The 24,419-nt window shown below is 41.5% G+C and overlaps 1 long non-coding RNA gene across 8 annotated transcripts in view; it reads right to left on the reverse strand.

The window, feature by feature from the left end:
* The window catches only part of LOC113620088 (uncharacterized), a 148,476-nt gene that overhangs the window by 33,621 nt on the left and 90,436 nt on the right, over window positions 1-24,419 (reverse strand). For 7 of the 8 annotated variants that reach the window (XR_003432659.1, XR_003432658.1, XR_003432654.1 and 4 more), the window contains 4 exons: window positions 23,550-23,735; window positions 11,447-11,860; window positions 10,822-10,932; window positions 628-1,164 (listed from right to left, as the gene is read on the reverse strand). This is a non-coding gene — a long non-coding RNA (uncharacterized LOC113620088). The remainder of the gene's footprint in view (window positions 1-627; window positions 1,165-10,821; window positions 10,933-11,446; window positions 11,861-23,549; window positions 23,736-24,419) is intronic. The other variant, XR_003432655.1, reaches the window with a different exon arrangement.

The raw sequence follows: 24,419 nt of genomic DNA on the forward strand, positions 1-24,419 counted from the left end.
AAAAAACATACTGAAGTACACTTATACTGTGGGTATATGTGTATTCACACAAGCAAACCTGGGCATAGCTAGATCTTTCTGGAGGAATCTACATACATATATAATAAATAATATCTTCTTTAAACAGAACTGGTAGGGGGGTTGGTAGGAGCTGAGGAAGAAAGCATGAATAATGAAACATAAAAAGGATAAGAATCCAGGCTTTGTTCTCTGTCAGCAGAAGAAAATCATACCTGCAAGGTGGTTATCTCCAAAATTAACCAACTACCCAGATAAATATAAGCAACTTATGTACTTTAGGCCTAAAAGACTCAAGGCAGTGTGGTAACGATCAGGTGGGGAACGAAACCATTCCCGGAGAGCAAAACTATGGACATTATTTAACCCTCATAACATGCTCCAGGTTTCAGGTCACTGACAATAATCATGATTTGCAGAATGATAGACGTCTACGTGGCACTTCCCCAATTCCATCTCTCCTCAAAATACAAGTGCTTCGCAAAGCATATTTATCTTTTCAATTAATCTTCTTGGCTTAAAAGAAGATTGTGGGCTCCAACAAATTCTTTTGCGTCAGGCTGATCTGAAGGAGATGAAGGATAGTGGTATTGGTGTGGGTTTACTCACCAATTATTCTTTAAGGCTGCTCCCTTCCAATGCTGGGCTAACAAACAGGCATTTAGTTGAATTTCTTTTTCTTGCCCTGTTTTTTGGGAAGTTCCAAGAAACATTAGGAATCTCTGTTCTGTCTCTATGAAAAAAACTCATTAGGGTGTTATAAATGATGGTGTGGCTTTCATTTATGAGAGTCATATATCACCACTGGAAAGTAGACATCCTGTGATTCCTTGCTTCTGAGACATAGCAATAATTTCCACCACTGAAAATGCAGCCATCATTCTGGTGGTACTTTCAAAGGCACTGGAAAAATGCAAAGAAGTGAGGAGAAAGCCATGTATTCCCCCTGTAGAAATCAAAGAGAATGAAATTAAGGGAATGTCTAAGAAAATTTCTAGCATGTCAAGGCTTTTTCAGATGAGCAAAATAACTTATCAAGAAACCTTGACTTACTTCACTTAGTATGATAATCTCTAGGTCAATCCATGTTGCAGAAAGTCAGACACAGAATGATGAATATCATATGATCTCACTCATATGTGGAATCTAATTTTTAAAAAAAGATACAAATGAACTTATTTACAAAACAGCAACAGACTTACAGATATGGAAAACTTACAGTTACCAAAAGCGAAATGTGGGAGGGATAAATCAGGAGTTTAGGATGAACAGACACACACTACTATATATAAGATAGATAACCGACAAGGACCTACTGTGTAGCACAGGGAACGCTACTCAATATTCTGTGATAACCTATATAAGAAAAGAATCTAAAAAAGAATGAATATATGTATATGTATAACTGAATCACTTTGCTGTACACCTGAAACTAACACAACATGGCAAATCAACTATATTCCAATAAAATTAAAATGTTAAAAAAAAACTTATCAAGAAATCTTAAATGAAAGAGTAGAGAAATCAAAGCAGGGCACATTGCAAAAGTCCAAGGATGAGTCAATATTAGAAAAACCTATTAGTATAATTCACTAAATCATAAGTCAAAAGAGAAAAACAGTTTTCTCCTCCTTCTCACCTTGTCCCCCTTCCCTTCCTGACCAATTCAATCCAAAAGCCAGTAGCTAGGGCCAAGAAGAAATGGGTGTGTGTTAGAACTTGAGTGTGGTGAGAAGGGCAAACACAGAGGAGAGAACAGTGGTGGTAGATGGAAGACTGGTTTTACACAGGGTTTCATCACATAGGTAACGCCCTTACTGATAACGAAAGTCAGATTTCTTACTCTCAGAGGAGGGAGCTACAAATGTGGAAACGCAGAACACTCAAACTTATGGAGTTGGAATGGGGTAAAAGTATCTCTATAAAGTCATGGTTTTTGACATATGGGTGGATGGACAAACACAGATAATACAGAAAATCACATACATATAAGTGTGTGTGTAGGTACACAGAAACCTACATATATCCTCTAGCTCAGTCCACTGAGAGGGGTTTGGAGCAGTGAAACCCCAAAAGCAGCGAGCATACCTTAGAGATCAACTCTTAGTTTCTAAATAACATTTTCTCCTAAGAGGAACTGGGGCTTCTTGGGAAAATGGCTGATTCTAGGGCTGGGGAAGGCAAAGTACAAAATGAACTAGAGCATCTTCTTATACCAGAGAGTAAGGGATCATTCACGGAATGAAGGGGATACACTAAAAGGACACAGATACCAGCTTGACGGGCTCCCGTGGGTCAAATCTGGGATAATTTGACATCAAAAAATTAATTTGAGTAATGGATCATAACATGACACATTAAATATGAAAGCATGGGTTCACACTAACATAATAAATGAATACACCTTTGATAAAGAATGGGATTTTTATACCCTTTCAAGGTATCTTTCCACAAAATAAAATTATTTAAAAGGGAAAGGAATAACTCCACAGGAGAGAAATCTGACAGATAACACCTTAATCAACTGATCAAATTGAACGTCATCAGTAATGGGACAAATCGAAATCATGTACCACTTGATAAGATACAATGTGAAGAACACAACCTAAAATTGAGGAACAATCTACAAAAGAACTGGCCCATAATTTTCAAAAGTGTCAAGGTCAATAAAGCCCAGAAAAGACTGCACAATTGTTCCATATTGAAGGAGACCAAAGGGACATGAGAAGTAAATGCAACATACAAGTCCTTTCTTTAATAACAGCCTTATGAAGATAGAATTCACACCACATAAATTTCACCCTTTCAAAGTATACATTTCAATGTTTTTTTACTACATTCACAGAGATGTGCCACCATCACCACCATTTAAGAATATTTTTATCACCCCAAAAGAAACCTTGCACCCATTAGTAGTCACCCCCATTCCCTCTCCCAACACCCCCCAATCCCTAGGTAATACTAATCTACTTTCAGTCTATGGATTTGCCTATTCTGGGCCTTTCATATAAATGGAATCATATCATATGTGATCTCCTCTAACTGGTTTCTTTTGCTTAGCATAATATTTTCAAGGTTCATCCATGAACCTTGTATCATGTATCAGCACTTCAATCCTTCTTTTCTGGCTGAATAATATTCCATTGCATGGAGATACCACATTTCATTTACCTATTTATCAATTGATAAACATTTGAGTTGCTTCCATTTTTGGACTATCATGAATAATGCTGCTATAAACATTTGTGTATAATTTTTTTGTATGGACAGCATGTGATTCTGAACTGGGTGTCATTGCGAAGTGGCTGGGACATTTGACAGAACTTGAATGGGATCTACAGATTAGATGATAGTAATGTTTTGGTGTTTAGTTTTGGTGGTTGTATCTTGGTAATGCAAGAGAATATTTCTTGTTTGTAGAAAATATACGCAAAAGTATTTAGAGTTGATGGGTATTATGTCAGCAGCAAACTCTCAAATGATTCTGGAAAAATAGTCATTTGTACTGTACTCACAACTTTTCTCCAAATTTGCAATTGTTTCAAGAGAGACAGAGAGCTCCTGAGAGAGAGACCACATTCATATAAACAGATGCTAAAAAATATTTGATAAAATTCAGGAATTACTGTTAAATTTTAAAATTGTAAAAATATCTAATAAATGGATATTTACTTAGCAAATACATACTTGTTTTAACACATATCTCACACCAAAAGCCAGTATCATGTTTAATAATTAAACTTTAAGGTATTCCTAAAGTCAGGAACAAAGCAAGGATGCCCATTACCACCACTATTATGTAGCACTGTTCTTGAATTTCTAGCTAATACAATAAGACAAGAAAAAGATACGAAATTCAAGATTAACTTAGAACACATTTCAAATGAATATGGACGTTTAGCAAGCTTACCAGTTAAATAACACATACACACACACACACACAAAAATATAACTTTTCTATAAATCAAGAATAATCTGACAGAAGACATAATCCAGAACACATCCAGTTATAATGAAATACAAAACTAAAAAGCAAATACAACTGAGAAAATTGTTTGGGATAAATATTCTTTGCACTAAAATAACTACTCTAAGCCATCAAGCCATTAAGAAAAATAAAAATGCCCTAACAGAAAAATGAGCAACAGATATGAATAGTTCTCCAAAAGATAAAGTTAAAATGGCAATAGACAAGCAAAAAAATGTTCACTCTCACTAGTTATTAAAATGCAAATAAAACAATGGAATATCATTTGTTTTTGTTCTTCAAACCATCAGACTTTTTTATGATTATGAGTGCAAGTGTGTAGAAAAATCAGTGTTCTTATTGTTGCTAGTAACACATCCATATTACTACAATGTTTCTAGAAGACAATATGACATATACAAACAAACGAAACAACTATCTTTTAGCTCAGTAATTTCACTCCTACGAACTTACCTTAATAAAAAATGTATATATATTTAGGTTCTTGACTCACAGACATGGAAAACAAACATGATTACCAAATGAGAAAGGGCAGAGAGGAGGGATATATTAGGAGCTTGAGATGAACAGATACACAGTACTATACGTAAAATAGATAAGCAACAAGGATTTACTGTATAGCATAAGGAACTATATTCAACATCTTATAATAACCTATAATGGAAAAGAATCTGAAGAAGAATATATATATATAAAAACGGAATCACTTTGCTGTACACATGAAACTAACACAATACTGTACATCAACTGTAGTTCAATAAAAAAATGAAAATAAAAAAATTTAGGTTCATGGATGTTTATTAAAGCATTGATCACAATGACAAAAAAAAAATCAAAACCTAAATGTCCAACAGCAGGGAACTAGTTGCATAATCTACGAAGTTTTGATATGATTAAATATGTAGCTAATAAAAATGTTGTATGAAACATGTTCACAGAGGATGGTTCAGTGCCACTGCAAAACGCCACTGACAGTACACACGCATCCCTGTGCATAAAAACAATTAGGCTTACGTACGTCAACATGTTCATAATGGTCATTTTGCTTGTTCACATTTTCCACATTTCCAAATATTTATTTCATAACCAGAAAAGAAGTCATCACAGCTTCTTTTTTAAAAAATAAAAATAAACTCCGGAAGTGCTAGATGAATCAACAGCAAGAAAAAACAGGGCTTTTCCTCATCAACCAAGTTCATTCTGAATCTAAAGTCTCACATGGCTGCCAACCAGCCAAGACTGAGGACTCGCCGGCAGAAGCAGAGAATCAACAGCTAGGGAGCTAATAAACCCATTTTACATCTTGATGTTTGGACAAAGCTTGGAATATTGTGAGAGGTACACTTTAGGAGAGGTACACTGTTTCCTGGGAGAGTCCAGAGGGTTCTGTGATTAATAGCTAAAGGAGATGAGGAGATTTAACCCATTGAAGAGTAGAGTTAAGGGGAAGATACAAACGCTCTTCAAATTTCCAAGTGGCTATCATGAGAAAGAGAGATTAGATTCATTATTGTAGTGGTTCCAAAAATAGATCAAGGACCAATGCACAGAAATTTCCCAGATAGCATCTAGGGACAAGGCAAAACTCTTCCAACAATAAGACTCACCCCACAAAGGAACAGGAGGTGAGGCACACCAGAGGTCTTCCTGCAGAGGCTTCCAATTACTTTCCAGGGCTGTTGCAATGGAGATTGCAGCCCTGGGTAAAGGACTGGACTAAACAGACTCTAAGACCTTGCAGCTCAAAGTGAGGTCTGTGGGCCGGTGGCATTAACATCACCGGGGAGCTTGATAAAAAGTGCGGTTTGTTGCTTCCATCCCTAAACCTAATGAATCAGAACCTGTATTTTCACAAGGTCCCATGTAATTCTTATGTGTATTAATGAGTGAGAAGCAGACCTGGAAGATACTCTCTAACTCTCCAGTTTCTCCATCTGCTTCGGTTTTCAGAGTCTTCTTTTGCTACTCCTCTTCCACGTGCTCTTTCATGGTCTACTAAATAACCACGTAATAATTAGTTAGTAATGGCAGAAGACCCGAGGGTGATTTGTGATAGAATGGTATAATGCACTTCCAAATTAATATAATCTGACGAATGATTGTATTTCTTATTGGTGGACATTTATAGGGGGAGGAGTCCTACTGACATCCATTCACAGGTCAATGAGTGTGAGTGCAGCCATGTATACTCTCCTTGAACCCAACGAATGAGAGCAAATCAAAAGCTCTGCCGTCCTATATTGATTCTCATTCACTAGTCCTACACTCTAGGCAGCAATTTTAGGCTGCCTTTCCACCTTTAGGACTCACTGCAGAGGGGACAATGGCATCCTGCCTTCCAAGTATCATGTGTGCATTCATTAGTCCCGTCCTCTGGGAAAACCCTATTCTTGTACAGACATAACTTTCCAACTCTCCACGGCTGATAGTCTAAAACTTCAAACAATAGTGGAAACATAACCAGACCTCAAGTATAAGACAAGAACCAGAGCATTTAATGACAGCTAGATGTTAAATGATGGGAAAATTAGACCTCACTTCTCTGGTAGCTTTTTCTTCCAGTCCCCAACTCACCATACTTTATGCTGTGGAATAACCAACTGCTTCCAGTGCCTCATAAACACCATCCTTTCCACGCCTTCCTGTTACCTCCATCTGGAATGCCCTTTAGATTTGTCGTTGCCTGGATAACCTCTGCTCATCCTTTAAGATTCAGCTCAGGATGCATCTGCTCCTTCAGGAAGCCTTCCTTCAACCCCAGGCTGCATGACATGCCTCCCTCCTACACCCCGTTTGAACTTCCATTGTATCATCTTAGACTAAGTGCTATCCAACAGAAATCTTTAACGGGAGCCACGTAATTTTTTTAGTAGCACAGTTTTTAAAAAAAATTAAAAAGAAACAGCTGAAATTAACTTTAATTATGTGTTTTATTTAGCCCAGCATATCCAGAATGTTATCATTTCAACAGGTAATCAATATCATATTAAAAACTATTAATTAGGTATTTTACATTCTTTTACCATTTCAAGTCTCCAAAATCCACTGTGTATTTTACATGTACAGCACATCTCAATTCGGACCAGCCACATTTCAAAAGCTTAATTAATAGCCACTCATGGCTAGTAGTGACTGCACTGGACAGCCAAGCCTTAAACTGAAATAATCTGCTTATGGGTTTGTCTTCCCTACTGGAAGGCAAGCTACTCAAGGGCGAGCTCAATTTCTCGCTGGTAGTTTCGTCAGTGTTGCATCAGTGCCAGAGATATATTGAGCACTCAGCAAATGTTTGTTCAACGAAACTGACCTGAAGGTATTTTGAGAGAAGGTGGAATTTTAGCAGCTGCTCAAATGTAGAGCAGCTTATGTGTACTTACAGTAATAACGGTGATAGGAATAATGGCTAATATTTTTGTCTTGGACCTCGTTCTATGCTCTCTAAATGTATTATCTTGTTGAGTCCTCACAACAACCCCATATACTAGGCAGCATTATAACCTCCGCTTTATGGATAAAGAAACGTGCCTCAAATCATACAGCTACTAAGTGGAAGAGCCAGGACTTACCGAAATAGTTACTGAAAAACAAAGTAAATGACAATTAGATGTACACACACATTGCGTAATAAATAAAAAGTCAAAAATAAACTATATTCACAGATATTATAGGCCTACTTCGATAGGTAGACCTACCCTTGAATCTCCTTTACCAACCTCACCAGCATCTTTTCTGGGGCTTCTTGATCTGCTGAGTTTTGCCTTATCCAGGGGGTACCTCTTTCCAAGTTTCTGAACCAACTCCTTCTGGCTTGAAATTTCGTATCTTTCATACTTGCCTTCTAAGCTACTTGCATCCTGCCTGTCTCGTCAAAATGGCAGCGCTTTTCACAAGCCACTCCAGTGAAAAGTCACCTTTCTCAGTGCCTAATCTTCTCCCAGGATACGGAGACAGAGTGGGGGCCTAAACTGTTTTCCTCCACACGCTGCCCCCAGAGGACCCCTCGGTCTCGCTCACGTGGCCTGGGGGAGGGGGAAGTGAGCCATCACTGCTGATGTGCGCTTTGTGTAAGGGAACTAGGCTGAACTGTGCTTAAGAAAAATGACGCAGATTTCAATTTTTGTGTGTGAGTGTGTACAAAAATTCCATTATCTCTAAACCACAGGAACCAGAACCACATCTGGCAAAGGAAATAAAGCTGGAGACGCGAGGAAAGAATAGGTTAGGAGAAGCCTTGAAAACAGGCCACCGCGTTTAGATTTGATGTGGTGGGAAATAAAAATCCCTGGAGGGTTTCTGAGCAATGGAGTGATGTGATGAAAACAGTGATTAAGGAAGATGAAATGCAAGTGGGACAAATCAAAGGGAGGGACCAGGGGAGGCAGTCTTCTGGGCGTTGGAAGGCAGGGAGAGCGAGAGAGAAAGCATGGGGATTAGGGGCAGGAACCAGGATTCTCTATGAATTAACCTATGCCACCCGGAAGTCACTTTACTACCAAGTTACCACCAGTTTTTTAGGCTCATCTCCTATTTGGGAAGGCAAAAATCAACCCACAAGGAGCTGAATACTGTCATTAAAATGACAATAAAATTTCCTCTCTGTGAATATAAGGATTTAACTGTATGTGTGCCCTGCTGAGTAAATGAGCTTTACCGTGAGCCTGTAGGACGGTTTGCAGGGCAGAAATGGAGCTCAGAGAAATTTATATTAGGCCCTTATTCACCAAATAAACAAGCCAGTGAAAACAAAGCAACTTTTTTTTTTACAGAGAAAGACAAATATCATATGATATCACTTATATGTGGAAAAAAATTAGACAAACATTTACAAACCACAAACAGACTGACAGACATAGAAAACAAACTTATGGTTACCAAAGGGGGAAGGGGGCGCGCATGAGCTGAAGGAATAAATCAGGAGTTTGGGAATAACAGATACACACTACTATATATAAAACAGATAAACAACAAAGATACACTGTATAGCACAGGGAACTATATTCAATATCTTGCAATACCTATAATGGAAAAGAATCTGAAAAAGAATATATATATATATATATATATATATATATATATATATATAAAAAACACACAATGTTTATATTTTATATATATATAAAACTGAATCATTTTGCTATACACCTCAAACTAACACAACACTTTAAATCAACTATACTGAAAAAAACCCCCAAATTCTTTAAAGCAGCCTCATGTGGATGAAGCCCATGGGACAGGGTAGAAATGGCTGTCCCCAAAGAGGCAGCCCCAGCCCAAGAGTGCCCCAAACTCACTGCCCCACAGGACTCTGAAAGCATCCTTTACAAGTCAGATTCTACAGTGGCAGAAATCCGCAAAGAACTTGGGTTAACCGACACTATTTGCCAACGCCCCATGCCCTAAGCCATCATGTTCTCTAATTCTGGCTGCAATTTTAAATGGTCCAGAGACTCAAAAGCTATTTTCATTCCAGTTTAGATCTGGAAAGAGCGTTGGAGAATATCTAAACCTATAGTTTAAGAATATTTTCAAGCTGGACACAATGGAAATACAATGGATAAATATCAAAATGAGCTCCTTGGGTAGGGACTGTTGCGAAAGGCCCAGAATTCCACCTACTCATTCTCTTCCTTTCGCTACCCTAGCCCCTCTCTCCCCACAGCTTACACATGTTACGGCAGACCCTGAACCCCTCCCCAGGACCTTGGGGCTGAAAAGAAAGCAGTCTGCAAAACACTGAAGAGTCCACTATTTTTGTTTTGTTTCCGCTTCTTGTGACAGATGAACAAATTGAAGCCCGGAAAGCTAAAACGGGACTTCCATTTCCAGCCACTAAATAACTCAAAAAGCCGCATCTTAGAAACCCCTACAATGCTGGCTAAATGCAAATATCCATTTAAATGCATCAAATGAACTCACAAAGGCATAAATTCCTCAATTTGAAAATGGCTATAACGTAAGACCCAGCAATTCCATGTCCAAGTGTGGACCCCAGAACAGTGGAGATGAACCACTGGGTCATGGAATCATTTAGTAAATTGCAAACAGCATATTTTTTGGTGTGTGAAATAGACCAGACCAAACTGGATTATAGCTGAATAGACAACAAGGGTGAGTAATTATTCTGAGCAATTTTATTACACATACACTGTGTATACACACAGACACAGAAATGTAGCACATGTATGTGCTGGGTTTCCATGTAAAGTGTATGTTTAACTGTGGGCGTAGACAAAACATTTTGAAAAAATGCTATTTTTGAGAAGCTTTTGTATGTCAGTACAGGACATAAACAAGAACACTCATCGAAGCATTGTTTATCATAGTGCAAAATTAGAAACAATCTAATTATTCATCAACAGGAGAATGGAGATAGATATAGATGGATAGATAGATAGACAGACCGACGTCTGTTCACAAATCATTACAATATATAGTAGTTAAAATGAACGGATCAGAGCTTTGCTGCTGAAATCTAATGCTAAAAAAAAAAAAGGTGCAGAATGATATGCACGTTGTATTTAAAGTTATTTAATGTTTTAAAACATGCAAAACAAGAGTTCCTATTGTTGAAAACATATATACGGAAGAAGTATGAAAGCACGCAAATTCAGGACAGTGTTAAGCTCTGGGGTAGGAGGAAGGGAAATGGGGTTAAGGAGGAATCCACAAAAAACTCAGCTAGGTCTGAAGCGAACTCGTCCAAATGTCAGGATTGCCTAGAACTCAATGGTGGCACACACAGTTCTGTTATTATATTCTCCCTATTTGTTGTTGTGGATTAAAAAAAAATTTTTTTGTAAGTCACAGATACTTACCTGAGACCAGATGGCTGACGGGTGGGGTCATCTGGAAGAAACCCAAGCAGGACCCCGAATCTGATTTCCATTCCAGTCCTCTTTCCACGTGGCTCTCAGTTCAGGATCTGCCTGCAGATGCAGGATTTACATCATTTTGGTGTTAATCTTAGTAACTTATTTTTACCTGAGAGATACTCTTCCTCACGGCCCATCAAGGCCACATCTGCCCTGGCCAGAAAGAGCACAAAGCGCACTTGCTCTGTGAGGCTGAGCTGTTGCTTCACAGTTTGTCACTTGGCTCTGTTTTCCAGCTTCGCTCATGCATTGCAACAAAGTGCTGAGCCACTGAAAGGCTGGTAGAGAGATGGTCTAAACATCCAAAAAGTATATGCAAAAAAAGAGAGAGAGAGAAACAGAAAGGAGAGGGAGAATCATTTGCACGTGAGGAAATAGACAAAGTCAGTCACAATCAATACTGCTCAGGAACCATAAAACACACAGGGGGGTTATTTTAGATGATGGGAAGAGCTTGAAATAATGGCATTTCATAGCCTTTAAGTGCAAATACACAATCTAATGGGAAGGGGTTTGTTAGCATTTTTTCTAGTCTATTTTAAGACAAAAACAAGAAGACAAATGATACCTTGGCAATGACTGCAGAGTCTTATGCAGAGAGATTTATTACACCTTGGAAAGTTCAGGGCAGTGTTTTCTGTTTTCTTCAGTGGCTTAAAACAATAAAAGTTTATTTTTCATAGTGAGTCTGCCCCAGGCTCTCCTCAGTATCATCATCATCTTAGCTCCAAACCCACGCTGATGAAGCATCCACTCCGGAGAATTTTGGGATGTGATGGCAGAGGAGAAAAAGAGAGATCTCGAGGGTGTCATGTCAGCAGTTGAACCCTCAGCTGAAAGTAGCACACGTCACTTCAGGGCAGTGGTTTTTATCATTGGATCCTTGATGCTCTTCAAGTTACCTAAGAGGCTCTTCCCTCTTTTTCTTCTCTAAGCATAACTTCCGGGTCAGCTTTTCAGGTGCATGAACCAAAGCTTCCCACTGTTGGAGAAGAAGATAACTCTTGTAGTAGAGTGCCTGGAACAAACCTTCTCTGGAGTCAAGGAGTAAACTGTATATGTTTTTAGATACTTCTCACCCTGGAATGCCTACCTGTTATCATGAGCTATGAAAGTATTCTTTTCATACTGCTGGAGAAAACTCAGATCTGTGACAGAATTCCTCCTGCTGTCTCGAGAGCCAATATAGCAACAACTAACATTTACTGAACACCTACTCTTCTCGGGAAGGCACTATTGCTAGCCCATTTTACAGATAAGAAAAGTGAGATAGATACCAGAAGCTTAAGTAATATCCCTCAGGTCACCCAGAAGAAGTGGTAGAGCCAGGATTTGAACCTAGGCAGTTGGTTCTAACAGCCTGGGCTTGTAATACATGCCACACTTTATCCAGGAGGTGCTATTTAAAAATAACTGAAGGCAGCTATTGAAATGACAGCACCAGGTTATGTTAGGAGCCATGGGGCCTCTACTTCAGATACAGGGGGTCTAAGAGGGAAGTATTCACACACCAGTGAAGGTGACAGTGGTTTGATAAAAATCAGAATCCTTTCCTTAGGGCTCGTAGCAACCTAGAACATTAGCTTCAGGGCTCCTGTGTATTCCACCCTACCTAAGTTATGGCTAATTTCTGTTATGCCCCTCAACCCCCAGAGAATGAAAATGGAGATGGACTTGGAAATGATATCAGATAAAAGTCAGAAGTCTTAAGCTTGAGTTCAGTATTGCCACTTAACTAACTGCATGGATTCATTTTCCTCACCTTCCTCATGTGTGAAATGAGAAAAAGAATTCCTGCTACACAGGTAGTAAGAGTCGAATCAAATAGAGGCACAGAGAACTGTGATTGTACACATTCACACTGTTGACCCAGGAACTTGTTTTCCCTTTATTCCACAAGTCAAAGGGAAACAACAAAATGCTGTAAACATGTATGAAAGACTCATGTGAATGCCCAAAAGCCTTCTATTGTAGAATTAATATTAACCTTGGTTAAGTCATTTTCCCTTTTCTTTCCCCATCTATAAGAGGAGGGATACTAATCACTGAAGTCTCTTCCAACTTTCATACTGTGTGATTTGTTTCATCCCAGAACTAGGAGAAGTGAACCAGAGTTTTTAAATGGTAGTTTGGCTACTTGCGGACCACCTTACCCTCTTAAGGTGAACACATGCCTAGGGTCCCACCAATCCCACAGGACCCATGGGAAAATCTAACAGCTCCAAGATATGATTCATTGCCCCCAAGTTTATGTGTTAAAGAGAACTGGATTCTGCACTGGAACCAGGTGGGTATCTGGTTTAGCAGGGAACCTGCTAGAAATGGGGGTGGTGGCATTCCAGCACTTTTGTTCTGGGTAATGCCAGACACATGAGGAATGCAGGACACGACGACCTTTGAGGGAGCTTCTAGCCCTATGATCTCATGTGACTGCTTCACTGATAAGTATCACTTGAAGACGATGTTGGGTATGACCGGGCATAGCAGGCTGGGAGCCAGAGCCATGTCCTTCCACAGGCAGACACGTCAAATGTGGCAAATGTAACTTGAGGGAGTGACTGGAGTGTGGTCCTGAAGCAGCTGTGTGCCAGGTGAATGCTTTCCCAGCCCCTCCAGAATAGGGTTGACCCATTCCAGGGGAAGCCAGCCCCCTGGGGAGCCTACGTGCTGTGGTTGAGAACGATGGGTCCATTCTCAAAGGGAAAGGGCATGATCAGTCGCTCTGATCACAGTCTGTTACATGGACCCTCCCCCAGCCATCCCATCCCAGCCTGAAGCAGATGATAGGAACAGTCACCTGTGCAGCATGGAGCCCTGTCAGCAGCCTGGAGATCCATCATAACGCCCGCAAGCTGAGTGGCCAGTGCGGTCACAATGAGATGAGCACGGGTGGCCTCCCGAATCACTATGCACTGGACGCCCATTAATAATTCAGTCTGTGCCTCTAGCAGGCTGTGCTCATCCCTGCCTAAGGGCCTCTGCACTGGCTGTTCCCTTCTGAAAAGCCTGGCCCCCGGGTCTCACACAGCTGGCTCCTTTCTGCAATTCAAGTTTTATTTCCAGTATCGCTTCCTTAAGCCTTCTATGCACACACCCTCCCAAACTCTCTATCACAACACTCCATTTTATATTTCATATAGCACTTCTCATTATCTGGAATGGTTCTGTTCATTTATTTCTCTGGTTTATTGTCTATTTCCCCTGTAAAACGTTAATGAGAACCAACGTCTCCTGTGTCTTCTCCAACCTGCTCTCAATACCTAGAAAAATATCTAGCAGATAATAAGGGATCAATAAAAAATTAGCAAAATGAATGCATTAGTTAATGAGTTAATTCCATCTAGGACAGGTGTGGACCAGCCCAAAGAGAGCTCCCCTCTCCATGCTGTGTAGCAGTGGTAAGAATTCACGGCTCCAGGGGAGCTTTCATAGACACCTCTCCCCATTTCATGAGCCATCCTCTGTCCTCTCCCCCATTAAAGATCTGAGAATCACTCTCTGACCCATAGGGATTGGCTCCCGACATCTATATTTTAGGAATGATTTTGGTTGCAAAGTAACAACAATAACAACAACCTATTGTAGTATACTGTAATTTCAACGAAGGGGTTATCATTTTTCTCGAGAACAAATCGGGAGGCGTTGGGCCCGGTGTCAGTGTGGCAGCCCTGCTGTAAAGACATCTTGCCTCTCCCTCCTTTAAAATCCCTGCTCCTAGCACACAACTTTCATCTGGTTTGTCACATCACAGTCACAAGATGACTGCGGCACCACCAGGCAGCATGTCTGAACTCCAAGAAGGGAAAAGCAAAGGGAGAAAGAGCCGTGCCTTGTGAATTTGTTGTTCCTTCTTATTGGGAAAATAAAAGCTTTTCCAGAATCTCTATCCAGCCCCCTTCTATTTACATCTCCTACCTTAGTACTGGGTCACAAGGCCACCCCTAGACCAGTTCCTGACACAGGGCAATGAGATCACGGTGACTGGTTTATAGTGTCACACTGCATCCCCTGGGGCTGGAGGAAAAGACCCATTTTCCATGAGATCAAGGTGTTGCCACACTCTGCCGAACAAGCCGATATATCATAACTAAATGGCCTAGAGTGGACATTTCACCCAAAATTAGAGCTGAGGCTCACATAAACTGAGAGTGAAAAGCAGATGCCTTGAGCCATCATGCTTCTGAAGTTTCTGAAGCTTTGGCTGTTCCAAGTGTTTAAATTCCATCAGATGCTGAAATATCTACCCAATATATTTTCTTTTTTTTCTTAAGCTGGCCCAAAGATAGTGTCTGTTATTCAAAACCAGAGGGTCTTCATTACAGGAGCATCTAACTACCAGCATCCTGCATGGCCCATCAGGCTGCGCTGCATGGTTGCTGTAGGGTGTTAGACAACCCATTCCTATCTCCCCCAGGAATGACAGCCCTTTGGACCAAACACTCTGCTCCCCCTGCGGTGACCCAAACGCTTAGACGTTACGTCATCAGCCTGACAACCTCCCCCTCTTCACCTTCAGACAGTATTTGCTGAGATCCCCAGTGTACAGGGAGGCCCGCTGGGTACTAAAGGCCTGCCTTGTGACAGAGGGATGGGGTTTGTGCAATAACACCCATACTCACTAGTGGAGAAGATGTCACATCTCACATCCATGACAAAGGCCGAAACATATCGGGCCTTCTGATTGTGAGCCCAGTACTTTTTTTTCTTTTTTAAGCCATCTGATTCTCCGGGACATACACACATGCTCTCCCTCTCTCCCCCTTTCGCTCACATACCTATACACAAAAAACAGTCACCTACACCCTCACAATTAAGAAAGATCCTAATGGGGCTTCCCTGGTGGCGCAGTGGTTGAGAGTCCGCCTGCCCATGCAGGGGACACGGGTTCGTGCCCCAGGCCGGGAAGATCCCACGTGCCGCGGAGCGGCTGGGCCCGTGAGCCATGGCCGCTGAGCCTGAGCGTCCGGAGCCTGTGCTCCGCAACGGGAGAGGCCACAGCAGTGAGAGGCCCGTGTACCACAAAAAAAAAAAAAAAAAAAAAAAAGAAAGATCCTAAAGAGTGAAAAGTCTGGCCAGTCCAGCTTAGTATTCCGCCCCTGCTAATCAGCCATAAGGAATATTTGGTGGAGATCCTAAGAATTGTCACACAAGTATCTAGAGAGAGATCTCTTGCTCTATTTCCTACACATTTATTCTAAATTCCTTCCCAATGTATATATCTCTTCAACTTACACAAGTTTTAGACAGGATTTCTCAAAATATGTTGCTTGCAAATTACAGGTTTACATGGACAAATGGTTCCCTAATCAGATGACTTTGGATACACCTGATTAAAGGAAGTTCAGTGCTTCTTCTTGAAAGACACTGCAAAGCCTTCTGTATTCCAGAATGCATGATGAGTAGCTACAAGAGGGATGCAGTGTGTGGCATCTTTCGAATTTCTTTAACCACTGAAATTTCTCCCTTGGTGTATGTTGAAAGGCTGGTGATGCAAGAGATAAGCTTTGGGAAATTGCTAGGGGAAGGGGCACAGAGGGGAAATTCTAGAAACTACTACCTCTTTTAAGTACCAAGAGACACTGTGTATGAGTTGGTTAAGTAGGCCCCGTGCCATGTTATGAGTACCCCTAGTGGATGTCAGCAGATCGTAAGAAAGGCCACCTAGTCCACTGTTCCCGAGTTCTACATCGCAGCTGCTGTCCTGGGTGAAAAGCACGTTAGTCTAGCGGAGAGTGCACGTGTGTTCTTGGGCTGATCACGTTATTTCTCTGATCATCAGGTTTCCCTCCTTCAAAATGAGCACTCTAGACCACAGACCACAGAAACGACACCTGTTCACACCATCTAGAAAATGAAACCAGAGGGATAGGAACCAAAACCCATTATTTCAAAATACTTATTAATAAATTAAAGACGGTGACTATGTAATCTGCTGTGATTTTTAAAGACTATGGTCATTGTTTGGCTGCACTGCGCAGCTCGTGGGATCTTAGTTCCCCAATCCCCTCGGCAGTGAAATATGAGGTTCTAATCACATCCCTGTATCCTACCTCTGTGAAAAAGAAAATGGTCTTCTGTGTGTCCGAGGGAACAAGAACATTAAAAGGCACATGGTGTAGTAGGGGAAAAAACCTAACAAGGGCATCAGAAGACCAAAATTCTAGTCAAGCCTTTAGACAGCTATTGTTCTGAGTCGAATTGTGTCCCTCCACCCAGTTCATATGTTGGAGTCCTAACCCCCAGCACCTTAAAATGCAACTTTCTCTTGGAGACAGGGTCTTTATGGAGGTAATCAAGTTAAAAGGAGGTCATAAGGGTAAGCCCTAATCCAATATGACTAGTGGACTTCTAAGAAGAGGAAACTTGGACACAGACACACCTAAGTGGGAATATGATGAGAACAGACACAGGGAGAAGATGGCCATTGATAAGCCAAGGAGAGATAAGGCCTGGAACAGGTCCTTCCCTCACAGGCCTCAGAAGGATCCAACCCTGCCAACACCTTGGTTTTGGACTTCTAGCCTCCGGAACTGGGAGACAATAAATTTCTGTTGTTTTAGCCACTCAGTCAGTGGTACTTTGTTACAGAACCCTGGCAAACTAATACAGCTGTGTTCTTGGCTAAGTCTTTTAATATCTCTGGGTCTCAGTTTCCTCACCTATAGCATTAGGGGGCAGATGACCTTTGAAATTGCTTTTATCTCTAGTGGTTAATGGTTAAGGATGAATACAGCCTCTCACTAGTTCTTCTGAGATATAAACATGTACCATCTTCTGAGAAAAGCTTTCCCTCTTGTCTACAGAACAATGGATTACAGACAAACTGACACCATCTTTGATAATCCTGTCTGGCCATCCAAATTTATATTTCAGTAATGACTTTGGGAAGCAAAAGAAGGAAGAAAGGAAGGTCAAAGTAACTCTGATGAAAGGCTACAAACGGATAAGTTCATCCCTTTCTACAGGAAATTCATCATTTGAAAAAACTGGCTTATAACAGATTCCAAGGAGGTGTTGGGGGGGGGTGTTCAGATGGAAAGAACAATAACAAATGTAAGTTTCATGACACCATTCCCCATGGCAGAACCTCTGTAAACAATAAAAGCACACATTCTGTGCTCTCTTCACAACTCATTTCTGGGTGTTCTCTTCCCCTCTTCCTCTCTCTTTCTTTCTAGTGTTTATCATGAAAGAATATATGTTTCAGGCACAACTACTGAACTGGGTGCTACTATCCTGTTCCATCTCACCAATGAACCAGTTAATAACAATGACTTTGTGCAACCTTTATTGACCTCACATCAGTATTATCATCTTGGTATAAATCCCAGGCTATTAATGAACCTTCAAAGCCTGGAATATAGTATTAATGCCAGAATGATAATTGGTAAGAAGAACATTTTGGCAACTGAAATTGCAATTCTAAATGCTATAAAACAGAACTGATGTGCTAGTTCCCCTTCTCTTTAACTCACTGAATGTATACTCTCCTGCCAAAGGAAATATGAAGATAAGCATTCTAGTCTATGATATGATTAAAAAAAATTTTTTTTTTCTTTTCTTTCTTTTTTTTTTGCAGTACGCGGGCCTCTCACTGCTGTGGCCTCTCCCGTTGCGGAGCACAGGCTCCGGACGCGCAGGCTCAGCGGCCATGGCCCACGGGCCCAGCCGCTGCGCGGCACGTGGGATCTCCCCGGACCGGGGCACGAATCCGCGTCCCCTGCATCGGCAGGCAGACTCTCAACCACTGCGCTACCAGGGAAGCCCTATGATATGATTTTACCATCACTAAGACGCAATGATAGGGTGACCTTCTTAAGAAGCAGCTGGCTATATTACATTAATATAGTAGCATCAACTATATCAAAACAAAAATCAACATACTTGGCAAGCATCAATCCCACATTTAAATGGACAGTGCTTACATTAGTCAGGGTCCCCATAAGATGGAATACTCTAATTAGATCATTCAAAGGCTTATTTACCAAGGAACCTTTTACAAAGGTGTACGCAGGTTGAAATAAAACCACAAGGAATTGTGGGCAATAATCTGGGGTTGGGAGCTCAGCCACTGTTACCAACCCTAGGTACAAGGAGACAAGGAGGAGGGATTGGCAGAACCTGGAAAAAGAAAGCCATAAAGAGAAGACTGCCTTGAAAAGAGTAGTGGTGTTCCATCTAGGGACCTTGCCAAGGTGTCCCCACAAGGACGGAGTAAGGAGGATAAGTACTCTGACCTCACTCACCCCCCTCCCTTCAGTGTTCTGCCAGGGCTCTCCACGGATCAAATTCAACCAGAGACAGAACAGGGTGCCCACTGACATGGTCCATAAGAGTCAGCCTGTAAAGACCAGGGTGAGTAGATCTGGAGGGGCAACTGGAGGACATCCAGCAGAGTGCTACGTAACCCAACAAACTCATAGAAATATTTGTAAATTTTGTAAGAGCAGAAAATGTCTGCTCTTGTTCACCATTTTATCCCCAGCTGTGTCATACCAACACTAACTTTCCAATTCTCTGACACCGACTGGGTGCCCAATAATTTAATTCAATGTGACATTAACTACCCAGAGTTAGCACAGACCCCAGAAGGTAAGGGCTCAGTCCCACTTCAGACACCAGCTGCAAATGGGGTCCCCAGACGACCTTCACTTCTGCCCAGCCGACTATACATCTGGAGGTACCCACAACCCCTACTCAAGTTCAGTAATTTGCTAGAACAACTCACAGCTCAGGGAAGCTCTCTACTTTCTCTTACAGTTTTATTATCAAGAGTACAGCTCAGGAACAGCCAAATGGAAGAGATGCATAGGGCAAGGTACAGGAGTAAGTAGGGCACAGAGCTTCCACACTCTTTTCAAGGGCACACCCTCCCAGCACATCAACGTGTTCACCAACCCGGAAGCTTCTAAATTTACTAAATCTTTGGCCATTACTGCTTGAACTCGATCTCCAGTCCCTCTCTCCTTCCCAGAGGTTAGAGGTGGGACTGAAGTTCTACTCCTCTAGTCACATGGTTGGTTCCTCTGGGGACCAGCCCCCATCCTGAAGCTTTCTAAGTATCCGATCTATAGTCACCTCATTAGAATACAAAAGACACTCCTATCACCGGAAATTCCAAGGATTTTAGGTGCCAGGAACCAGGACAAAGACCAAACATATCTTTTTATCATGCCACACCAGCACGTTGTACCACAGTGTCTGGCACGTAACAGACACTCTGTATTTGTTAATGAATGATACAGTCTCCAGTGGGTCACTCTAAAGTTCCTTCTCCTTTCCTTCTTTCCTTTTGAAAGACTGCTAAATTTTTTAAGCCAAAACTATACATGGCTTTAAGCTTCTCCCTCCCCTCTAGTCAGATCATCTAGAGAAGACAAACCCTGACTGGCTTGCAGAATCCTAGGGCATTTCAACACCTCTGATACCCAAAGCAAAGAGAGACTCAAAGGAGAAACAGTCACACAGATTTTTTAGAGAAGGAACCTAAACTACTGATATACAACCTGCCCCAGTCTCCTCAGAGTTGTATCCCTTCTTGTCACCTTCACTACAAACAGATTCTGTAGTCCTAAACAGAAGTAGGAAGCTAGGGCTGGACATTTGCTAGAGGAGGTACGCTATTTTTGCTTATATAATATATTGTACAACATGCCACCAAAAGGACTTTATTATGTTTTGGATAGTTTCCCAATGAGACGAATCCCACCTTATACTTTTATAATCCCAAGGTAACCAGCATTTTACATGTCAGGGAAAACTGGATCTCTACCAGGAGAAAATCTGAAACCAGGGATGAAGAAAATACAGAACATAGTAGAGATATTCTAAATCCATTAACAGGAAAAAAAAAAACCCAAAACCCCACAAAACTGAAAAACAAACAAATCCATTCAAGGCTGATATGCCTTGAAAATACAGTATGAAATTCTACTTTATGTAGCCCATCAAGTTCTCAGGGCAGCACCCTCTCGCCCGCCTGCTTGTAAGCCTCACAAGCATCCTGTTCTAACAAATCACTTCTTATCTATCAAAACAAAAAAATGAGGGTTAGGGGAAGAGCAGTGAAGTTTTCCATCCATCGGCAGACCTAGCTGTCAATGGGATTGGACTGTCGTGAGGCTTCTCTACAGCAACAGCCTCCTAATATTAACAAAATGAGCCAAGCTCTATGACCAAACTCTGAAGCCTCAACCTAAACAGTTATCCAAAGGCTTGATCAGGTCCCTTTGGAGAATATTTTTAGGCTGTTCACACAGCCATGACCCATCTTTCTGGAGAAAGGGGCTCCTGAATTTCCCCAGCTGAGTGTCCTCTCTGGCCAGTGCATCCTCTGTGCACGGGACACCTCCTTTGATCAACAGCATCGTTTCAGGCACTGATCAGAAAAGGCGTCCAAGAACAGATTGTGATCACTTGCAAAAGCTTGCTAGACACACCTGATCGTGGAAAGAAATGCCTAAGGCAGTCGTTCTAAACCCAGTTGATCATTCTAAACGACCTACGGGGAAGGGAAGACGGGCATGGCCAGAGGTCGCTGGAAAGAAAGACAGTGAGAGAGAACTGAGTGGATATCTGGGCCCACGGAAGTGTAGGGAATCACATCTGGAGGTGGGGACCAGGTGTCTTTTTTAAGTCACACCGACCTACCCCCACTATCACCCCATCACACAGTGGAAGAGACACAAAATTTTCCTTTTCATATCTCTAAACGATACACTGGATTGGTTAGACTGGAATTACGTGGGGAACTTTTTCAAAATATACATGTGCAAGACCCTCCTTACCCACCACCCACCTCGCCATCCTGAGAAACCTTACGTGGTGGCACCGTATGAATTTTGCAAGAAAGAGCTCCCTAGGTCTTTTCGACCCTCCCCCTCCTCCCTTCGTCCTGCCCCATCCCCGGTTGAGATCCACTAAACACTAGTTCCCTACTACACTCAATTACTAGAAAGAAATATACTTGGGTCACATATCTTAATTCCCTGCTGACACACCTTAATGGAATTAATATTTAACAATACACACTTGACTTAGATCAGAAATGCCTGATAAAGGTTATCTACTTGAATTTCACATTGTTATACCTTCTGGAAAATCATTTTCAATCATCTGATACATTACTCAACATCCATTACATAAACCTTCACAAAACGCCATGTCTAACAAGAGATGGTCCCCCCCAGCAGAACACGTCTGTGTCTTTCTAACAGACAGTGATAATGAGATATTGCAAAGCATTTGCCCTGATGCCTCAGCTGCTAGAAAACAAGCCTTTAAAAAAAAAAAAAAAAAAGCAATAACTAATACTGGTGAGGATCCTTGGACATGGCTTGTAAGACAGCGCTATCGATAGAACTTTCTGTGATGCCAGAAATGTACTACATCAACACTGTCCGAGTCAACAGCCAATAGGCACATGCGGCTCGTGAACACTTTAAATGTGAATCGTGTGACTGAGGAGTGAATTTTAAATACTATTTAATTTCATCTAATGTAAATTTAAATAGCCGCATGTGGCTAGTGACTATATGGAACGGCATGGTTCTAAGGCCACTTTTCATATTTAAACTTACAGTTAATACGTACACATAAGTAAGATGACCCAAAAATTTGACAGTAGTTTCAACTTAGGTACAAATGTTATGTGTAAATTGTAAGAGTGTCCTCGGCCTTCAGCAATATTATTCAAAAGGATTTGTGCATTTCCAGGGTTGACTATAGAAACTTGGCTGCTCTCAATAAAAAGCAAGCTCAGGTCATCTCTCTGACGCAGGCTGATTTAACCTGACGTGCCTTTTGGCCTGGGCTGTTACTGTTGGAACTGCTGGGACCTGATGGCAGAAGAGCTGACCTTCCTCTGAGCAGGGCCACCATAACCCCTCTGAATGGCAGGGCAGTGACATTTATTCTCCCCTCAGCTAGGGACCCTCCCCTGTTCCAACCTAACCTCGTAAAGGGAGGGCAGGAGGTGGCTTTAGGGCTTTGTTAATTCACACCTGGAGGGTGTGTTCTCTTTCCAGTGAAGGGCCCAGTGGGTTTGCAGGTTTCTCAACCTCGGCACAGGGACATTTTGGGCCCTATAATTCAGTTATGGGGACCGTCCTGTGCATTGGAAGATGTTTAGCAGCATCCCTGGCCTACCCATTAGATGCCAGTAGCATCCCCCCAACTCTCCCAGTAGTGCCAACAAAATATCTCTGCAGACATTGTCAAATATTCACTGGGGGACACAAAATCACGCCTGGTTGAGAGCCACTGATCTAGACAGTAAGTTCCTGGACTATGGGTTTCTTAAGAAAGCAGACCCATCTTAGTCTTTTGTTTACTCTTTAAAATCTCTAGTACCCAGCAGATGCCTGTATGTGACACACACTCAATTAAGCACTGCTTGGATGCATGAATAAAAGGCCAACATTATTTTTTAACTTTTTAAATATCTCCCCCAGTGCCTAGAATAGTGTAAGACTCAATCAACAAATGTTTTCTGGTTTGTTAATAGTGTTATAGGTTTAAAAAAAGTAGGAATTCCTATTAATGACTATTTCTGAGGAAGAGAAATGATGGGAAAAATACATCTTTTTTTGCATCCCTTAATGTACATGGAGCAATTTCCTGGCCTGTTAGGGTCTTTAGTAAACAGAGTAAGTCCCAACACACACACTCACCAGTTCCAAATTAAGTACCATAATTGTCTGTGCATGAGGAACCAGGGCTCCATCACCTCAGTCTCCGTCTTTTCACTGAAGCTGGTTGGGGGGCTGTGGTCAGTAGGACCCCTTCCTCACTGACTGGTGGAGCCAATCATCGCCAGTGCCAGATATGATCCCCAGGAACCCCTGCTGCCAGGTTCCCTGCACGAGAAACACTGATGGCTCAGGTCAGTTGTAAGTCCCTGAACATTCAAGCTGTGTTTGCCAGCACGCGATGCTTTTACCTCATTTGTCACAATCAAACACCAGAAAATAAGCCTCCTGTCTAATTAAAGGCAAACCTTTGCACCTAAAACTTAGCAGATCTTTTACCTCCATGTACACATGGCATGTGGCACAGCACTGCAGAGAGAAATGAAAGGCATTGCCACGAGGTACAGATTTAAACCAATGATACGTTCAGCATAGTCTAGCCTACCCTGTTTACCTAAACAGCTGATGGTATTTTGAGCTTCTTGGACAAGATTCTTTTATTGAATGGGAAATATCACTAAGTTCCATACTGCTGGCTGTACATTTAAAGAACTGCTTTATTCAAACAACCGAAATCATTACGTCACACTGCTATTTTACTAGGGACAAGGTCAGAGCATTTATTATAAGTAGAAAGGAAAAAAGAAGTGCAGCTGGTTGTAAGAGCCCTCACTTCCCTTAGAGCAGTGACTTGCTGGCGACATATTAGAATCACCTGGGCAGCTTTTTAAAGTCCCAAGGGTCAGGCTACAGACCAGGCAAGTTAAATCAGACTCTCAGGGTAGCACTCGGCATTGCAGATTCTTTTATGTAAATGTTTTATTTTAGAACAGCTTCAGATTTATGGAAAAT

This window comes from Aethalodelphis obliquidens, unplaced genomic scaffold (assembly GCF_003676395.1).
Source record: "Aethalodelphis obliquidens isolate GAN/ISIS:26980383/991018 unplaced genomic scaffold, ASM367639v1 scaffold7, whole genome shotgun sequence".
Lineage (NCBI taxonomy): Eukaryota > Metazoa > Chordata > Mammalia > Artiodactyla > Delphinidae > Aethalodelphis > Aethalodelphis obliquidens.